The sequence below is a fragment of the Lotus japonicus genome, chromosome 5 (assembly GCF_012489685.1).
Source record: "Lotus japonicus ecotype B-129 chromosome 5, LjGifu_v1.2".
Classification (NCBI taxonomy): Eukaryota; Viridiplantae; Streptophyta; class Magnoliopsida; order Fabales; family Fabaceae; genus Lotus; species Lotus japonicus.
The window spans coordinates 17119186-17140132 of record NC_080045.1 but is presented as its reverse complement, the minus strand read 5'-3'; the positions used below and the strand labels follow the sequence as shown (position 1 = coordinate 17140132).

The 20947-nt window shown below is 34.7% G+C and overlaps 1 long non-coding RNA gene across 3 annotated transcripts; it reads left to right on the top strand.

The window, feature by feature from the left end:
• The first annotated feature begins 868 nt into the window (after positions 1-868).
• LOC130717224 (uncharacterized) lies at positions 869-20739 on the top strand. Of its 3 annotated transcripts, none has more exons than XR_009012263.1 (3): positions 869-1088; positions 3069-3133; positions 20409-20739. It is a non-coding gene; the product is annotated as an uncharacterized LOC130717224 (long non-coding RNA). The 3 variants fall into 3 exon arrangements; XR_009012262.1 differs by lacking the exon at positions 20409-20739 and adding an exon at positions 3792-8641 and having other exon boundaries at positions 878-1088; XR_009012264.1 differs by lacking the exon at positions 20409-20739 and adding an exon at positions 3736-8641 and having other exon boundaries at positions 878-1088.
• Positions 20740-20947: the final 208 nt, after the last annotated feature.

Sequence of the window (20947 nt, the reverse complement as noted above, 5' to 3'; positions counted from 1 at the left end):
TAATATAATATAGTATAATATAGTGTATAATATAATATAGTATATTTTAATATAATATAATAAATTATAATATAATATAGTATAATTTTATATAATATAATATATTATATTATATTAAACTATACTATATTATATTATATTATACACTATATTATAATATAGTATAATTTAATATAATATAATATATTATAATATAATATAGTATAGTATAATTTAATATAATATAATATAATTTGATTTAATATAAAATAATATAATATAATTCTAATTTATATATACGTGTGTGTGGGTATACGTGCACGCGCACATTAAAAATCATTTGACCAAGATTATTAAACTTCATATGTATAAATAGAAACTTATCTTAAATAGTATTTAATATTATATTAAATAATATATACTAAAAAATATTGTGTAATTTTTTTAACATATATATATGCTCTATTAAATATCATAATAATTATTATTATTATAATTAAATCTAACATATTACATATTTCAAAACAATTTGTTACGTTATTGTATTTTTTATTTATATTTATTAAATAAAAATAAATACTAAACATATTCGAAAAAAATCAAAATGTATAGTAAATGCTGTTAATATTTTTTATATTTATCAAATATTAAATATTGTGACAAACATTAACTGCATACCATTCAGTTTTAAAATTGTCATAAGTAATATATTTTGTATTTATTAAGAATAAATCGAGTCAAATAATTATATTTATGAGTTAAATAGTTTTATATTACAAGTTAATATAGAAATTAGGGCTCATATGTACTTTAAGTTGTACTACAAGTTGTACTACACTTTTAACCTAATATTATATAAATATATGATGGACGATGCATCTAGCAGCATATCTCACTACAAAATTTCTTCTCTCTCTTTCTTAACCTCTTCTTAGTTTACATGGTCTAATGAGTGTTGGTTCTAAACGATCCTAGCTCAATAGTCTTTCAAATATTCTTCTTGTTTCTCTCTCTTGATATTTTTTTGGTTGCGTGGTATCAAGAGTCTATAATCCCAACCAACCTAGATTATAAGCCTCTCAAAATAAAATCGCGTTGAAAGTTCTTAGGTACTTATCAGATAATTCATGGATAATCCTTGGATATTTAGTACCGAAAGCTGCTTCACTTTTCTTTACATTTTATTTCATGTTGAAAAATTAGACCATTTATTTCTTCTCTTCATGTTTGCCATTTTTTCTTGCCTTGTTTCTCTATCTTTGACTTGCACCACTGCTCCACATCACAACAATAGTCCGTCATTCGAACTCAATTTATATTATCTAAAATTGAAAATGATAACCTAAAGTCTCTTTTTCTCTTCTACTCTCTGGTCTTTTTATATATATTTCCTTTCCTAAGTTATGAGATCGATGTTATCGACCTCAAATATTTTCTTTCTTAGAAATGTTCTTTTATTTCATTTTCAAAAAAAAAAAATTCTTTTCGCTTTTGACAATCTTTGTTTTGAAAATAATTTTTTATTAGAAAAATGAAATGAAGAAGGAATAACTAGGGAACAAGGCTCTCCCTAGTGAGCCCAAAAAGGAAAAAAAAACTAACATAAAAAAGAAAACAACAGCATATGCTAAACATATGTTTTTTTTTTTAAAGGTAAACATATGTGAAAATGTTTATCTATGTTATTGTTGAATCTTAGATGTTCTTTTTATTTATTTGATTTTAGTATGATGAGTTGCTTTTTTTTTATTTGATCTTGCTAAAGTGATCGTTAGGTCTACACAAGAGTAATATTCTTCTATGTTATATTACTTTTTTTTTTTGGATAAGCAAAGTTGTATTAAGATGAAATACTAGGGGTATTTCAACCCATGTACAAAGGAAAGAAAATGGAATATACAATGATCATTGAAAACATAGCACAGTAGCAAAAAAACCAGCACACTAAAATGATCCTATGTTATATTACTTGAATGATAATTTGATTTGCTCTCTCTCTTTTTCTTTTATTAAATTTGATTATGTGCACATACTTACTCGTAACTTAGATTTTTCAAAATTCATGTATGTCGTACCCATACTGGTATCAGTACCATGCCCATATTTGTTCAACCTAGCATATCAAACCCCCCCGAATTGAAAATCTAGAATTCTCTTTTGCTCATTCGATAAAATCATTACACTTCTTCTTTCACTTTAAGATCTCATTTTATTTCTTCACTTTTTTGCATCTATTTTCCTTATGATTTCTAATCAGCATCTTGGCCTTCTTTGATTAACGCTTACAACTTTGTTTATTAATTGTGTAATCTTCACATTTGTTTGCCGGGCTTTCTCAATAATTTCATTGAAAAAATATCTTCTCCATCTTCATCTAAAGGACATTCTTGATATGGCTCAATTCTTTTATCTCTCCCTCTTTGTTAAACCTTCACTTTGAATCAAAATTTGTTGTCTTCTTTACATAATGTTTTTGAATGAAGCTATGATTCGTATTCCTTTGGATCAAACTTTGAAGATAATTTCAATTGTTTCGTAATTTTGAGATAATGAGAGGTTCAATTTTCTTTAACGCATTGTTTCAAAAAAACTCATTGTATAATGTTTATATTCTTTCATTTCAAGCAACTTCTCATCATGGAAGAATGTTTAAACTGAATTGCTACAATCAAGTTTCAATAGTATCGTAATGCAGCTTATATTCATGCTGCGTCAATTTTCATAGGTTTTAGTTGATCAATATCTTACAAGTCGGATGATTGGTAGAACTGGTACCTTAGTTTCATATACTCTCAATTTTTTTTGTAATATCTTATTTTTTCACATAATTTTATGTAGTATTTTATTTCTTTAGATAATTACACTCACTACTTGCTAACAAATGATGTTGATGACATGTGATCTGAATACTTAGTAAAAAAAAATTATTAGCATGGTAGGAAACTATTTCTCTCATTAATTTAGCCCTTCTTGTAATATGGTATTATAAAATTTACTTCTCACAAAAGTAAAAGAATTATAGGAAGTTGGGTGTGGATCTGTGACTACTTTATATTTTTTTTATTGAAACTCTTCCTTCTTGGTGATAGGAGAAAGCAAAATGAACATGAAGTTTAATTTTTATCTTGAGGAGCTTTTGTCACCCCCTTTCGTGGTAAGTAATGTGTATGACTTCTTGAATATATTTTATATATAATATTATATTTTTTTTTATGTATGTTATTAATGAAAGACTTTTTCACTTGGGTAGAAATATTAAAATCAAAATTAGCTAAATAAATAGTATTTTCATTAAAGATTAATTAAAAATATATAGGCTAAAAAGCACTTTTGGCCCCTGATGTTTCAAGTTTGTGCAAATTCTGCCCCTACTCTATTTTTGTCGATGTTTCTACCCTTCATGTTTTCAAACAGTGCATCGTCTACCCCTCATGTTTTCAAACAGTGCATTGTCTACCCATGACGGAGGGGTAGACGGTGCACTGTTTGAAAACATGAGGGGTAGAAACATCGACAAAAATAGATAGGGGCAGAATTTGCACAAACTTAAAACATTAGGGGCCAAAAATGCTTTTTAGCCTTAAAAATAATATATAGTAGGTAGCAAAATATTTATTACATTTCATTAAACTCGTATAATTACTTTAATTATTAGACATATTATAATTATTGAATAATTTTAATCTATGTAGTTATTTGAATTGAAATTAAATATTAAATACTTTTTTATAGTTAATTGTTTGTTATCACTTTCAGTTGTCCAAGTGAACCTCTATGCAAATTCTATCATTTGACTCTTCTGCTCTTAACAGAATTTTATTCCCCTTGGCCTCTCCTCCTCAACATCAAGAATAGGCGGGGGTAAGTTGAGGTCTATACCATCCTTGGTTTTATGTGACATAAGGAATTAATATGAAAACGAGGCATTGTACCTGCGTTCACTATGAGTAGATTGAGTTAACATAATCGAGCATGTTTTGATTAATTAAACTTCTTATAATCATTTTGTCATCACATTTATTAGCAAAGTATGTATGTAATTTATGACTCCTCGACTTAACCTTTCCTATATATCACCTTGTTTCTAGCCAGGATCCTCATATACAGATGATGTTGTTTCAGTTTGTGGTAATATTTCATGTAACTAGTGCATCTGTGAACATCTTACCGGAGATGACAAGCATTTCCTTTCTCCAAATTTCAATGGTAATTGAACACAACATCCGTGTTTTCCAAGGCCACATAATATTGAACCATTCTTTTTCCAACCAAGATTGGTAAAACTCACCTAGGAGCTCTGATTCTGATGGGGATGAATTGGAGCCTTGGTATATATATCAAAGTTAGTCATATGACTCTTCAAAATTGAAGGTTGCGCTTGAGGTTTTGAAATCATTATTTAAGCCACAATGTTATACATCATAAGTTATTTTTACCTATGCATAGCATTGTGTCTTATATAATGATTTCAAAACTTTAAGCGCAACCTTTATTTTGGAAGAATCATATGAATGATTTTGAGACCAAGATTCAAATAATTCTTCTACATCAGAATTAGTGCAACTTGGTGAATTATCACAATCCTAGTTCGAAAAACAAATGCTCAGTGTGGTTTTGGAAAACACTGAAGTTGTGTTCAATTGATCTTTGAGATTTATATCAGTGTACTACTTGTCATCGTCGGTAAAAAAACATTCACAAAAGCACTTTGTTACAAAAAATTGATCAAAAATTGAAACAACGACATTTACTTGAGGATTCTGTCCAGAAACAAGGTGAAAGGAAATGTAGAGTAGATCATGATTGAGGGAATACAACTATACTTTGCTAATAAATGTGATAAATGAGTATGGTGAGTTTAATTAATCACAACTTACTCACTTATTTAAACGCAATCTACTATGTACATGTCTCGTTTTCATATCCAACTTCTTAAATCAAAAAAAATCATCGATGGTATTGACCTCAATTAGTCCCCACCCAAACTTGATGCAATGGAGGAGACGAGACCAAGGAGAAAAAGATTCACAACAAGTAGAAGAATCCAAAGGTGTAATTTTCCTAGAGGTTCAATTCGACAACTTGAAGTGCTAACAAGGAGGATTGTGCGCTTATGCTTAATTTGATATTAAGGGTTAACGTGAGATATTCGATGTGTGGTTTAACAACTACCCTCCAAAAGATGCATAAGAATACAATATTAAGAGACAAGCAATCTTATAACTCTCTTGACAATGAGGAATATTGTCTCAGAGTGATCGTAACTTGAGCCGAGTCGAAAGACTAAGAATCCAACGACTCACATGGTACTGAGCATTGAGAGGGGATAAATACACTCTCAATTTGAACGTACGACCAACCAGGGTGACTTGTCACTATGCTTGATTGATTATGTCACTATTCATCAATAGTAACTAACCCTAACCAGCCTTAAACTCACTTAGACCACCTCTGCAGCAGGCCAGCCCATGATTCACAATCACTTCAGCCTTAAACATTGAGCTAAACCTCGGATAATGTTAGCTTACTCCTCTTCAACTCTAGCATTTGGATACAAAGAACGACTATCTCATTGGATCTTCTGTTGATGCTTAAAGGTTTGGCTATAGATTGGGATAGGGACTGATAGCCATACTCTAAGAGCATCTACAATGCTAGTTCTTAGTTCTTATCATTATTTATGTGGGCCCGTACTGCCTCATGTGCTTAAGCAACTCTTTGCAAATTTTGCTCCAACCATGAGTTCTTAATTCTTAGTTCTTAACACTATTCATCCGATCTCACAATACCATTATATTAATATTTTTTATTTCTATATACTTTTGATTTAAATTTAAATGCTAAATCAATACTTAAATTAAATGAATGAGACAAAAAAAAATATTTTTTTATGCTAAGAACTCAAAAAGTAAATCATCTTAGAGCATTTCCAATGCAAGATTCTTAGTTCTTATTTTTGAGTTAAGAACTAAGAACTGAGTTCTTAACCACTGGAGCGCATGACGTGGAGTTCTTAGTTCTTAAAAATAAGAACTAGGTTCTTATATAAGAGCATCTCCAATGCAAGGTTCTTAGTTCTTATTTTTGAGTTAAGAACTAAGAACTGGGTTCTTAACCATTGGAGGAGATGACGTGGAGTTCTTAGTTCTTAAAAATAAGAACTAGGTTCTTATATAAGATGTTTTACTTTTTGAGTTCTTAGCATGAAAAGTTAATTTTTCTCTCTCATTCATCAATTCATTTAATTTAGATATTGAATTAGCATTTAAATTTAAATCAAAATTATATGAAAGTAAAAAATATTACTACTATAATGATATTGTGGGACCAAATGAATAGTGCTAAGAACTAAGAACTAAGAACTAAGAACTCATGGTTGGAGCAAAATGTGCATAGAGTTGCTTAAGCACATGTGGCAGTACGGGCCCACATGAATAGTGCTAAGAACTAAGAAATAAGAACTAGCATTGGAGATGCTCTAAGAAGTTTTACTTTTTGAGTTCTTAGCATAAAAATTAATTTTTTTTCTCTCATTCATTTAATTTAAGTATTGAATTAGCATTTAAATTTAAATCAAAATTATATGAAAATAAAAAATATTAATATAATGGTATTGTGGGACCAGATGAATAGTGCTAAGAACTAAAAACTCATGGTTGGAGCAAAATCTGCAAAAAGTTGCTTGTTGAAAGATTTTTTACCACTCTACGTTTGAATCTCTCAAGACTCAATTGTAGTATAGTAAAGGGTTTTGTCGTATCCACAGGGAGGTGTAATACTTATGTCGTTCAATAGCTAACAAACTCAAATGATGGTTAACAGAGATATTAGGGGTTTGTTTAAGAACATGAAAATATAAAGAAAGCAGATAAAGTAGTTGGATTCACCAAGGTAGATAGTTTTGCTGGGATTAGAGTTTCGTTGTTTGACCTCTACGTATTCTATTGATTCACATACAAATATCGTTCTATGCAATTGATTCCTTTCACCATTTCTTATCTTACTACCCAGTCCCCCGGTGTAGAAGATTATCAACTCCCTATATTAACCTTCAATCCCTTGATCGATTAACAATAGTGAGTAGCATTAAGCATGGATGATCTAACCCTATCCCTAGACCTTAGAATCATTAGATGATTTTACCTAATTCAAATTTAAATAGTTAGTTCTCACCATCCTATTAAATCTAAATTCATGTTCTAGGTGATCAATCCAAAACAAGCATGAAGCACAAGGTAAAAATCATTGAATCATGGAAAAGAAACATATGATTAATTCTAGTTCAGACTCAAGATCACGTGAGTTCCCTACACAAGTTTGAATCAATCAAAATACCCAAGGGGATCAACCTAAGATATAACATGAAGCAAAAGAGAAAACCATTGATTCTTTAGCATAGAAACAAGAAATTTGCATGAAAGGAAATCAAATAGATTACATGAGCATCAAAACAACTAGTTCTAATCCCAACAAATGAGAAATTAGCTATCCACTTCCATGGATAGCTTTACAATGATAAAAGAGAAGAAGAGCGATGAAAAACCGACTCGTGACGGTTCCCTGGCGATGAAATCAGCTCCAAAGCTTTCTCTCTAGTCTCCTAGGTCACCCTTGATGATCTCCTTTGAGTTCTCCCTTTCCCCAAGTGATGGGTTTGTGTATTTATCTCTGATTTTCGTGAACTCCCTGTTTTGTGTTGAACTTTGAGTTTTATAGCATTGCAGATCTGTTACAGGGTGCTTAGCACTCCACTTTAGGTGCTTAGCGCCCTGTTTCTTCATGCTGAAGGATTCCCCACCGTCAGATGATGCTTAGCATTCCATTTTAAACGCTTAGCACTCTGTTACTTCATGCTGAAGGAGTGTCCATTGCCAGATGATGCTTAGTACCCTTTGGCTGATGCTTAGCACCTTTGGACCAAAAAAACTTGAAAACCCTCATTACCTCACCAAATCTTGCATATTTCTTTGGATATTCATCCCTACAACAAAACCCAAAGATTCATCATGATTTAGAATATATTTAAAGCATAATACTAGTAAAATCTAAATATTTACAAACATATGAAAATGGGGATATTTGAATGATAATTCACATGTTTAGAACAAATAAGTGTCAATTATAATATGATAATTTAAGTAAATTTGGCACTTATCAACTCCCCCCAACTTAGCACTTTGTTTGTCCTCAAACAAAAGGTCAAGACTGTGATCAAACAAGCATGACTGAAACATTTTCAAAGTTCAAATTGCAAGATTTCACACATATTGTATGAATGATCCAAAATAGAAACATGATACCCACAAGAGAATGCATAACATTGATACAATTTCTTATTCAACCTGGAACTCAATAGGCATACAGTCAATTACTTTTGATCAGGGAACACTCAATCAATCCAAGATATGGCATGCAAATCAGGCAAGGTCAGTGTTTCGCTCATGTACATCACTGAATCACATAAGTCAAGATTGTTACCTGTCTCCACAATCATCAAAACTACATGTGCAATCAAGGATCACTAAGGTCTTTACAAGGTTGTAATGAGGCTAGGCTTCAAAGAGTTTGGTTTTTCAAGATATGCAAAGAAACTCAACAAGCTTAGAGAGCAATCACAGCTTACTTTCATGACATTCACTGCCCTCAACTTGATTTAAACCAACTCTCATTCACCATTTTCTTTCAACTTAACCCTTTTCCTTCATAAATCTCTTCTTTATTCTCTTTTTGATTTTTACACATTTTTTTTGGATTTTTTTTTCTTTTACTTTTGAAGCATATACAAAGATGTTGAATCCAAAGCATACATAAAATTTAGCACAAAAGCCTTCTCTCCCCAACTTGAGTACAACCCACACAAATGAATGCTCTCTTAGCCTATCAAGCTTAGGAGAAGCCATTGTTTTTCTATTAGGCTTAGGGTCATAATCAAGAACAAAACAAAATATTTAACTTTCAGGCTCAAGGGGTAGCAAATGGATTTTAAATGACATAGGTAGGCTATTTGGCTAAGTAACTATATATATAGAACAAAATATGCCTTGATCCTTTCCTATCAATTCCATGCAACCAATGATATCAGAGACTCAAACAATATCAACTATGCAAAGCAGTGATGTTCGCTCAACTCACAGTGTATAGGAACACTCCCTCACAAGCTAAAAAGTTTCAAATTTTCCTGATTTTAAGTAATTTTCATGTATGCTTCAAGAATTCCAAGTAAATCATGCAATCATATCAAGTCATGGCGTCAATGAGTGCAAACACAATTTCTATCATGGAATCACTAAATCAATTCACTTTTAAGCACATATCAAGCAATTATCATAATAGTCATGCTAGTATTGAAAACAGTCTGAAAAACATGAAATCTAGGACACAAGCGCTATATATAAAACTATACGATTAAAAAGAAACTAGAAACAATGAAAAGTGGACTCCCTCATGATGTGAATGCTTTGAATCCAATATCTCTCCTCAAATCCTTGATCTCTCACTCCCTCTGAGAAATGGACTGTCCTCAGGCCAAACTATATGATTTTCCTGTTAATCCGCCTTATAGTCACTTGAAACATGTTAGAATACAAGAGAGAAATGAGAAACTAAAAGTGTTATAATAATAAAAAAATCAACTCCATATGAAAATAGACTTCAAGATCTTTCCAAAGAGTGGTCATTTGCTCAAATCCGATGAGAAATGAAGAAGTTATGTTCGTTTGAAACAAGGTGTTCAATGTTGTTAAGGGGGTGGCGCTAAGCGCCCCTTACATGTGCTTAGCATGAAAATGACATTCTGGAGTGGAAATTCAGAGTGCTAAGCACCAAATATTGGTGCTAAGCATCTGTTTGATAGATCTCAATATCTGCATAATTATGCAGCAAAAAACAGTGCATTTTTCAAGACTTTTCAAAACCTTATACCCCAAAACTCATTTTAATCATAATTCTTGCTTCAAAATCAGTCAAATACATGTCTTACTTTATTTTGAACTTGTGACAAACTTCAATTTCAACATTTTATCACAATTTACAAGATCAAAGTAAAGCCAAAATCACATGCATTTTAACATCTTTACACAACTCAATACCTCAAATTTCAATCCACTCATTTTTCTTACTTCAAAATTGAGCAAACCATCTATACACATCAAGCGAAACATGTGGAGAATTTAAAATCACACTTTAAAGTACTCAATCCACAAGATCAAAATTTCAAATCCTAAATAAAACACTTAAAAACCTACAACCTAAAGTAGTAAAACATATTATACCTAATCTTTAACACTCAAACTTGCACACACACACAACACAAACATAAAAGCACATTATATTGACATAAGTTCACACCAAAACACGAATGATTTCATGTCATTTGGAAACATTATGCAGAATTTATGCAGTTTTGGACACAAAATGACTTGAATTTCATCACAACTTCACAACCTCTATACCCAAAATCTTCAATACTCAACATACCAACCTTCCATCATACCATATGCATTATATATATTAAATTGGACATGTTCAAAAGTTAAAACACATATTACAAGTAGATATACCACAGAATCCAATTTCACTCAAGAATACATGCATTTCCACAAGTCCATAACCTAGATTTTGAAATCTTCATTTCTAATGCTTCCAAACATCATGAACACATTTTAAATACTAATTAAGACATGTGAAGCTGATATGCCCCAAGTTGATGCAAGGGCTTGATGGATCGTCTAGGATGATTTTAGGACTTGAGAAATCAGAGTTGGAAGGGAAAAACAAAGAAGAATTTCGTGCAAGGAAAAGATGGACAGAATTGGAATGGAACTTTATGGATATGGAAGTGCAGACGTCACACAAAGGTGGTGGCAAACCTTTGATAAGTCAAGGTCTTGAATCACTCAAGGGATATGAGAATCACTCTCAACAAACTGAACTAACTCAGAAAAAATAATCTTATTCATTCATAATCTCCATGCTTGGCCGTCCCTCCCTTTTAAAAGAGTTTGACTTTGTTTTGAATTACAAAGGTGAGACATGGTCTTAACTCCAATTAATGACTAATTATGGAGTTTTAACATCCAATTCTGAGCTGAAAATTCAAATAAAAACTCCTAATGAGCTGGTCAAGCTCAGCTTGTAACAACCCCTAAACTTTCTCTCATTACATTAAACAAAAACTGGAAATTAACTTCAATTGAAAGAGATTCTTGGAGTTTTACTTCAGCCATCAAGAGCTGATGCAAACTTGGAATATTCCTCCCTTAAAGCCTTCTTATTCACGCCCCACATGCCTCCACTTCAGGTCCATTAATTGCTAATGCATCCTTGGTGTATTAGGGACTTATTGGATTGAAAAAAACTAGAAATAAAATTCGAACTCAGCTCCAATTAATTGGGCTGATCTTGGACGACTTCCTCTTCATAGTTCATGAGGAAATTCACCAATTTAGGCTCAAGTTCTCGCACATGGGTTCCTTCCTCAAGAGCTAATGCTATCATCTGTTGAAGTGCTTCCTTGACCCTTTTAGCCCTTGCTTTAGTCATTGGTCCTCCAAGTCCTTTTAGCGCTCCATGACCCTTGTCCTTGTCCTTGTCCTCATCATTCCCTCCCTCTTGAAAAGGATTTGACCTCAAATCAAATTCTCCTCCATCTGCATCGAAGAGAGATAAATCAGAGACATTAAAGGTTGAGCTGATGTTATACTCACCTGGAAGCTCTATTTTATAGGCATTGTTATTGACTCTCTCAAGTACTTGAAAAGGTCCATCCCCTCTAGGTTGGAGTTTGGATTTCCTATGTTCTGGAAACCTTTCCTTCCTCATGTGCACCCAAACCCAATCTCCGGGTTGGAACACCACCTCCTTTCTTCCCTTGTTAGCTTGCCTAGCATAACTCTCATTCTTTCTCTCAATGTGAGCCTTCACACGCTCATGCATCTTCTTGACATATTCAGCTTTGCCCTGTCCTTCCTTGTGCTTGAAAACAGAAATGTTAGGCATAGGCAACAAATCAAGAGGAGTCAAAGGGTTAAATCCATACACTACTTCAAATGGAGAGCAATTGGTAGTGCTATGTACAGCCCTATTGTAAGCAAATTCAACATGAGGCAAACACGGCTCCCAAGCCTTTAAATTGGCCTTAAGGACAGTCCTAAGCAAGGTGCCTAGGGTCCTATTAACCACCTCAGTTTGCCCATCAGTTTGTGGGTGGCAAGTGGTAGAGAACAAAAGTTTAGTGCCTAACTTCCCCCATAAAGTCCTCCAGAAGTGACTTAGGAACTTGGTGTCCCTATCACTAACTATGCTTCTAGGCATCCCATGAAGTCTTACAACTTCTTTAAAGAACAAATCAGCAACGTGACAAGCATCATCAGCTTTCCTGCAAGGAATAAAGTGAGCCATTTTTGAAAACCTATCAACAACCACAAAAATTGAATCCTTACCATTCTTTGTTCTAGGGAGACCTAAAACAAAGTCCATAGACAAGTCAACCCAAGGGTATTCAGGGATTGGCAAAGGAGTATACAAACCATGTGGCATCACCTTAGACTGAGCCTTCTTGCAAACAATGCAATGTTCACAAAACTTGATCACATCATGTTTCATTTTGGGCCAATAGAAATGTTCCTGTAAAGTTTCTAGAGTCTTTTGGACTCCAAAATGACCCATTAATCCCCCAGCATGGGATTCTTTAACAAGAAGTTCTCTAATGGAACTTTTAGGCACACACAACCTGTTTTCTTTAAATAAAAATTCATTGTGCCTATAAAATCCATTTTGAGAAACTTTCTCACAAGCCACAAAAATTTCAGCAAAGTTATCATCTTTTTCATACATTTCTTTCACATGTTCAAGTCCTAGCAATTTAGTCTCTAACATGGAAAGCAACACGTGTCTCCTGGATAAAGCATCAGCCACAATGTTAATTTTTCCCTTTTTATGTTTGATGACATAGGGAAATTGTTCCCAAAATTCAACCCATTTGGCATGCCTTTTGTTCAACTTACCTTGCCCCTTCAAGTATTTCAGGGACTCATGATCACTATGGATCACGAATTCCTTGGGCAAAAGATAATGTTGCCAAGTCTTCAGAGCTCTCACCAAGCCATACAATTCCTTATCATAAGTGGAATAGTTAAGGGCAGCTCCGCTTAACTTTTCACTAAAATAAGCAATTGGGTGGCCTTCTTGAAGCAAAACAGCGCCAATACCTACATTGGAAGCATCACATTCAAGTTCAAAAGATTTAGCAAAGTTAGGTAAAGCAAGAATGGGTGCATGGGTAAGCTTATGCTTTAGGGCAGCAAAGGCCTCTTCTTGATTCTTTCCCCAATGAAATCCCACATTCTTTTTCACCACTTCATTTAGGGGTGCTGCCAAGGTACTAAAATCCTTAACAAACCTCCTGTAGAAACTTGCCAAGCCATGAAAACTTCTTACATCACCCACGGATTTAGGAGTGGGCCACTCTTGAATGGCTTTGATCTTTTCCTCATCAACCTGCACTCCTTTCGAAGTCACCACAAAACCAAGGAAGACAACATGGTCAGTGCAAAAAGTGCATTTCTCAAGATTGGCAAACAGTTGTTCCTTTCTAAGCATACTCAAAACAGATTTTAAGTGTTCAACATGCAGTTCAAGAGTAGTGCTATAGACCAAAATGTCATCAAAGTACACAACCACAAATTTGCCAATAAATTCCCTCAAAACATGGTTCATAAGTCTCATGAATGTACTAGGTGCGTTAGTTAAACCAAATGGCATAACCAACCATTCATATAAACCATATTTTGTTTTGAAAGCGGTTTTCCATTCATCCCCTTCCTTAATCCTTATTTGGTTATAACCACTTTTCAAATCAATTTTGGAAAAATAACATGCACCATGCAATTCATCAAGCAAATCATCAAGTCTAGGAATAGGATGCCTATACTTAACGGTGATGTTATTCAAAGCTCTACAATCAGAGCACATTCTCCAAGTCCCATCTTTCTTTGGTACCAAAATCACCGGTACAGCACAAGGACTCATGCTATTTCTTACCCACCCTTTGTTCAAAAGTTCTTCCACTTGTCTTTGAATTTCAGTGGTTTCTTGTGGGTTGCTTCTATATGCTGGCCTATTAGGCAAAGAAGCTCCCGGAATGAGATCAATTTGATGCTCAATTCCTCTCAGTGGTGGTAGACCACTTGGAACACTTGTTGGAAACACATCCTCATAATCCTGCAAAAGAGATTTAACACTAGAAGGCAGTTCAAAATTTTCAAAAGTGTTAGTGTTCAAAATCTGATTTTTGCAAAACATCAAGTATAGGATCTGTTTTGAAGCTATCATCCTTTTCACCTCTCTCTTTTTTATCAAACAAATTTCTTTTCTCTCAAGTATTTCACTCTTTTCTTTTTGCTTTCTCTCAAGTGTCTCACTCTTTTCTTTTCTCTCTTGTTCAATCTTTTCTCTCATTTTCTTTTGATCCTCACGCACCTCCCTAGGGCTCAAAGGTTTGAGCGTAATTTTCTGGCCATGATGTTGGAATGAGATCTTGTTGGTGCTGCCATTATGATCAGAGTTGGTGTCATATTGCCATGGTCTTCCCAGCAGTATGTGACTAGCCTCCATGGGAACAACATCACAAAGAACCTTATCCCTGTATTTGCCAATGGAAAAGTCAACTTCAACTTGCTTACTTACTTGTATTTCTCCATAGTGGCTGAGCCATTGAAGTTTGTATGGCCAAGGATGTGGTTTTGTGACCAGGTTCAGCTTCTCCACCATTCTTTCACTAGCCACATTAGTACAGCTCCCGCCATCAACAATCATCAAGCAAATCTGCCCATTGACAGAACATCTTGTGTGAAAGATATTCTCTCGTTGGCTTTCTTTCTTTGGCTTTTGTTGGCTACCAAGCATTCTTCGGATCATCAACAGTTCACCATTCATGGCTGCCTCCTCTTCTTCTTCACTTTGTTCTCCTTCGGACTCACTGGTGTAGTCTCCATCATCCTTAAGAATCATGGTCTTTTTGGAGGCACATTCATAAGCATAATGTCCCATACCTTGGCATTTGAAGCACTTGACCTCTTTGCTCTTTTTGGATGGTTGTTCAAGAGGTTTTGAAGAAGCTGAAGCTTGTGGTTTGGTGGCTGGTTTGCTAAGGGTGCTCGGCCCTTCATTCTTCATTCTGTCTCTCCAAGATGAATTGGAATTGGTAGAACTCTTCCTTGCAAGCCCTTTCCTTTTGAGTTGTTGCTCAACTTTAGTGGCCTTGTGCAGCAATTCTTCCATGTCTACATATTCCTGAAGTTCTACAATATCTCTAACATCATTAGATAAACCATTAATAAATCGAATCATGGTTACCTCTTCATCCTCCTCAAGATTGGCTTGCAACATAAGCACCTCAAGTTCTTTGTAATACTCCTCAACACTCTTGCTGCCTTGGGTAAGTTTTTGAAGTTTAAATTTTACATCCCTAGCATGGCTTGAAGGGACATATCTTTTCCTCATGATTCGTTTCATTTCAGCCCATGTTTCCACCGCTGGTTCCTCATTTCTCAATCTCTCTTTTGCAAACTTATTCCACCAAACAAGAGCATAGTCTGAAAAGTGAGCAGCTGCAAGTTTCACCTTTTGGTCCTCCTCATAGTTGTTGCAAGCAAAGACATGCTCTATTTTGAGTTCCCACTCCAAGTATGCCTCTGGATCACTCTTTCCCTTAAAAGGAGGAATTTGGAATTTGACTCCTTCAATCCGAGCAGGTCTAGGATTTTCATGAATTCGTCGTGGCCTCCCGCCTTCACTGTCACTATTGTTCCGGTTCTCCATTTGATCCAGCCTTTCGTGGATCTCTTCAGTTTGCCTCCTCATTAAGTTTTCCAGATGTTGTGTAAGAGCCCGCATTTCGATGGTCGAGAGTCGCACTGCTGGTTGCTCCTCCTCTTCTCCTGACATCTTTGACAAATGAAAAGATTCAAGTAGAACAAACAAATGTTAGTGTTTACCTCACTTCTCTCGTGTTTCCCTCAAATTGGCTTTTCTATGATGTGCACTCTTGCCTTTTTCCACTCAAAAATTCTCACAATCTCTTGAGTAAATCAAAGTTAAGACACACAAAGAATTATGCCACCAAATTTGTGTAGAGTCACACAGATTAGAATAGACTTTAGAATATGAAACAAAAGAAGACAAGACAAATCACCACAGAAATGGAAAGGACTCCAAATATTTAGAGACTAAAGAAGAATTCAAGAACAAACAGAAAGAAGAAAATAAATTGGAATGCTAGCAACAAAATTACCTTGAACAATTGAATTTGGCTAATTAAACAAGAACCATTCAGCCATTTTTTTTTTGAATTTTCGTTTTTTTTTTTTGAATTTTCGTTTTGTAATTTGTTTTTGATTCTGAACAATTAACAAGGCTTAACTTTTGCAATGGTTCAGCCAAAAGAAACAAAAACTAAAATCAAGGTAACAAGAAATGACAAAGAGTTGCTAACCAGAATTCCAGATAAGAAAAGAAACCAAAATCCTAGAACCGGAGCTCTGATTACCAAATGATATGCCCCAAGTTGATGCAAGGGCTTGATGGATCGTCTAGGATGATTTTAGGACTTGAGAAATCAGAGTTGGAAGGGAAAAACAAAGAAGAATTTCGTGCAAGGAAAAGATGGACAGAATTGGAATGGAACTTTATGGATATGGAAGTGCAGACGTCACACAAAGGTGGTGGCAAACCTTTGATAAGTCAAGGTCTTGAATCACTCAAGGGATATGAGAATCACTCTCAACAAACTGAACTAACTCAGAAAAAATAATCTTATTCATTCATAATCTCCATGCTTGGCCGTCCCTCCCTTTTAAAAGAGTTTGGCTTTGTTTTGAATTACAAAGGTGAGACATGGTCTTAACTCCAATTAATGACTAATTATGGAGTTTTAACATCCAATTCTGAGCTGAAAATTCAAATAAAAACTCCTAATGAGCTGGTCAAGCTCAGCTTGTAACAGCCCCTAAACTTTCTCTCATTACATTAAACAAAAACAGGAAATTAACTTCAATTGAAAGAGATTCTTGGAGTTTTACTTCAGCCATCAAGAGCTGATGCAAACTTGGAATATTCCTCCCTTAAAGCCTTCTTATTCACGCCCCACATGCCTCCACTTCAGGTCCATTAATTGCTAATGCATCCTTGGTGTATTAGGGACTTATTGGATTGAAAAAAACTAGAAATAAAATTCGAACTCAGCTCCAATTAATTGGGCTGATCTTGGACGACTTCCTCTTCATAGTTCATGAGGAAATTCACCAATTTAGGCTCAAGTTCTCGCACATGGGTTCCTTCCTCAAGAGCTAATGCTATCATCTGTTGAAGTGCTTCCTTGGCCCTTTTAGCCCTTGCTTTAGTCATTGGTCCTCCAAGTCCTTTTAGCGCTCCATGACCCTTGTCCTTGTCCTTGTCCTCATCAGAAGCACAAAGTTACTCAATTTTAAGCAAAACTCCACAAAATCACTATCCTAGTTCTAAAAGCACATGAAAACATATAAATATAACAAAAGCAATAAAAACACTGGGTTGCCTCCCAGGAAGCGCTTGTTTAACGTCATTAGCTTGACGCTTGCACACTTAAGGTGACCATAAACCAGGGTTATAATATAACCCCTTCCTTTTTTTAGGCCTTTTGACTTGGATTTCATCTAGTTTTCTAACAAAGGTTTTCCAAGCCATCAAAAACTCATTCTTGTTCTTTCTTTTCTCAATCAAACCCAATTCACCTACATTCAACTCACATGTCAAGGTATTTACATGCATATGAATGAATGCAAATTTAAAGTTCTTTGAAGAATTTGATTGAACATGCTCATCAAGCCTATCACCAAATACAGTATCTATATGCTCAACATTAATAATTTCATCACTGCATTGGTGATGTGATATGCTATCAAAATCTTCAACGCTTACCTCATCCTCATCATGCTTTACCTGTGGAGGGCTTGAAGGAATCAGTAAGTGGTGAATGGTTGGATCCCTTTCTTCTTTTTTTGATTTTTCTTCTTCTTCCTCACTTTCTTCCACTTGAGCTTCAACCATTGCTCTTCCATGTTCAGCTACCATGTTAGCTAGCTTTCCTAATTGATCCTCCAAGTTCTTGATGGAAGTCTCGGTATTCCTTTGATGAATCATTGACAATTGCATGAATTGCACCAAGGTATCCTCAAGCTTAGAAATCCTATCCTCTTCAAGGGCATAGTGTGTCTGAGATGATTGAAACATTTTGAAAGTAGTGATTCAGAAGCTTCTTGTTGTTTCTCCTCTTGAACTAGCTAACTAACACAAGAGATTAGTAACAACAAGGAAAGTTAAACTGAAAACAAAAACTATACACTATATTCACAATCATTCAAGAATGAAAACTATTGCAATGCAATTAGTATTGGCACACCTCCCCGGCAACGGCGCCATTTTGTTGAAAGATTTTTTACCACTCTACGTTTGAATCTCTCAAGACTCAATTGTAGTATAGTAAAGGGTTTTGTCGTATCCACAGGGAGGTGTAATACTTATGTCGTTCAATAGCTAACAAACTCAAATGATGGTTAACAGAGATATTAGGGGTTTGTTTAAGAACATGAAAATATAAAGAAAGCAGATAAAGTAGTTGGATTCACCAAGGTAGATAGTTTTGCTGGGATTAGAGTTTCGTTGTTTGACCTCTACGTATTCTATTGATTCACATACAAATATCGTTCTATGCAATTGATTCCTCTCACCATTTCTTATCTTACTACCCAGTCCCCCGGTGTAGAAGATTATCAACTCCCTATATTAACCTTCAATCCCTTGATCGATTAACAATAGTGAGTAGCATTAAGCATGGATGTTTGAATAGACTAATGATCTAACCCTATCCCTAGACCTTAGAATCATTAGATGATTTTACCTAATTCAGATTTAAATAGTTAGTTCCCACCATCCTATTAAATCTAAATTCATGTTCTAGGTGATCAATCCAAAACAAGCATGAAGCACAAGGTAAAAATCATTGAATCATGGAAAAGAAACATATGATTAACTCTAGTTCAGACTCAAGATCACGTGAGTTCCCTACACAAGTTTGAATCAATCAAAATACCCAAGGGGATCAACCTAAGATATAACATGAAGCAAAAGAGAAAACCATTGATTCTTTAGCATAGAAACAAGAAATTTGTATGAAAGGAAATCAAATAGATTACATGAGCATCAAAACAACTAGTTCTAATCCCAACAAATGAGAAATTAGCTATCCACTTCCATGGATAGCTTTACAATGATAAAAGAGAAGAAGAGCGATGAAAAACCGACTCGTGACGGTTCCCCGGCGATGAAATCAGCTCCAAAGCTTTCTCTCTAGTCTCCTAGGTCACCCTTGATGATCTCCTTTGAGTTCTCCCTTTCCCCAAGTGATGGGTTTGTGTATTTATCTCTGATTTTCGTGAACTCCCTGTTTTGTGTTGAACTTTGAGTTTTATAGCATTGCAGATCTGTTACAGGGTGCTTAGCACTCCACTTTAGGTGCTTAGCGCCCTGTTTCTTCATGCTGAAGGATTCCCCACCGCCAGATGATGCTTAGCATTCCATTTTAAACGCTTAGCACTCTGTTACTTCATGCTGAAGGAGTCTCCATTGTCAGATGATGCTTAGCACCCCTTTGGCTGATGCTTAGCACCTTTGGACCAAAAAAACTTGAAAACCCTCATTACCTCACCAAATCTTGCATATTTCTTTGGATATTCATCCCTACAACAAAACCCAAAGATTCATCATGATTTAGACTATATTTAAAGCATAATACTAGTAAAATCTAAATATTTACAAACATATGAAAATGGGGATATTTGAATGATAATTCACATGTTTAGAACAAATAAGTGTCAATTATAATATGATAATTTAAGTAAATTTGGCACTTATCAGCTTAAACACATGTGGCAGTACAGACCCACATGAATAGTGCTAAGAACTAATAAATATGAACTAGCATTGGAGATGCTCTTATATAAGAACTAGTTCTTATTTTTAAGAACTAAGAACTCCACGTCAGCTCCCTCCAGTGGTTAAGAACTCAGTTATTAGTTTTTAACTCAAAAATAAGAACTAAGAACCTTGCATTGGAGATGCTCTAAAAGGTTGCACTAGGTCTCTCACTATACCCCGAGATTCTCTAGCTCTTGCACGCTTACTTTCTCATATGGTGTCTCTCGAGGCAAGGTAAGCTTTCTTTTTTATAGAAGGTTAGCCAAATGGAACTCTAATTCTAAACTTCTTCAATCTTAGGTTTCCTGTAGTTCGAGTTTATTTTATATAAAAATGCATAATTCTAATGTGGTTGTTTTATCCCTTATTTTACTGACAAGCTTGGTTTTTCATGTTATTTGACACTGCAACTCTTCTAGGTTCTTGGCAGATGAATTCTCTCTTCTCTCAAACTTTTGCTCACTACAACACAGTTTTTTATCATGCACGCTTCCCAACAGCAACCTCAAGGCCAGCTCCCAAAATCATAAAATTCAATAGAATGGTTTTGTAACTTTAAGAGCTTCTTAATGTGGCTTTGATCCATGTCTTTGCATTTAGCAATTGGGTTGGTGCCTGTATTTTGTGTTGTGAAATGTATTTGTTGGGAACATCCAAAGGATTGGTATGTATGATACTGGCATAGAGACACTTACCGTAATTTAAAGTTTGCTGATTTTTATTGGCATGGTCATTTTTTAATGAGTTTAATGCAGACCTTATAAAAATTGTGGATTCTCTCTGAATCTTATGAAAGTTGGTGCCCTGCTATGCCACACTGGGACTGAGACACGGCTCAGACTCCTACCAAAGGCAGCAGTGGGAAATCTTCCGCAATGGGCGAAAGCCTGACAGAACAATGCCGCATGGAAATTTACATAAAAGAGCCCTAAGTCTGGCCATTGATAAAAAAATTGTA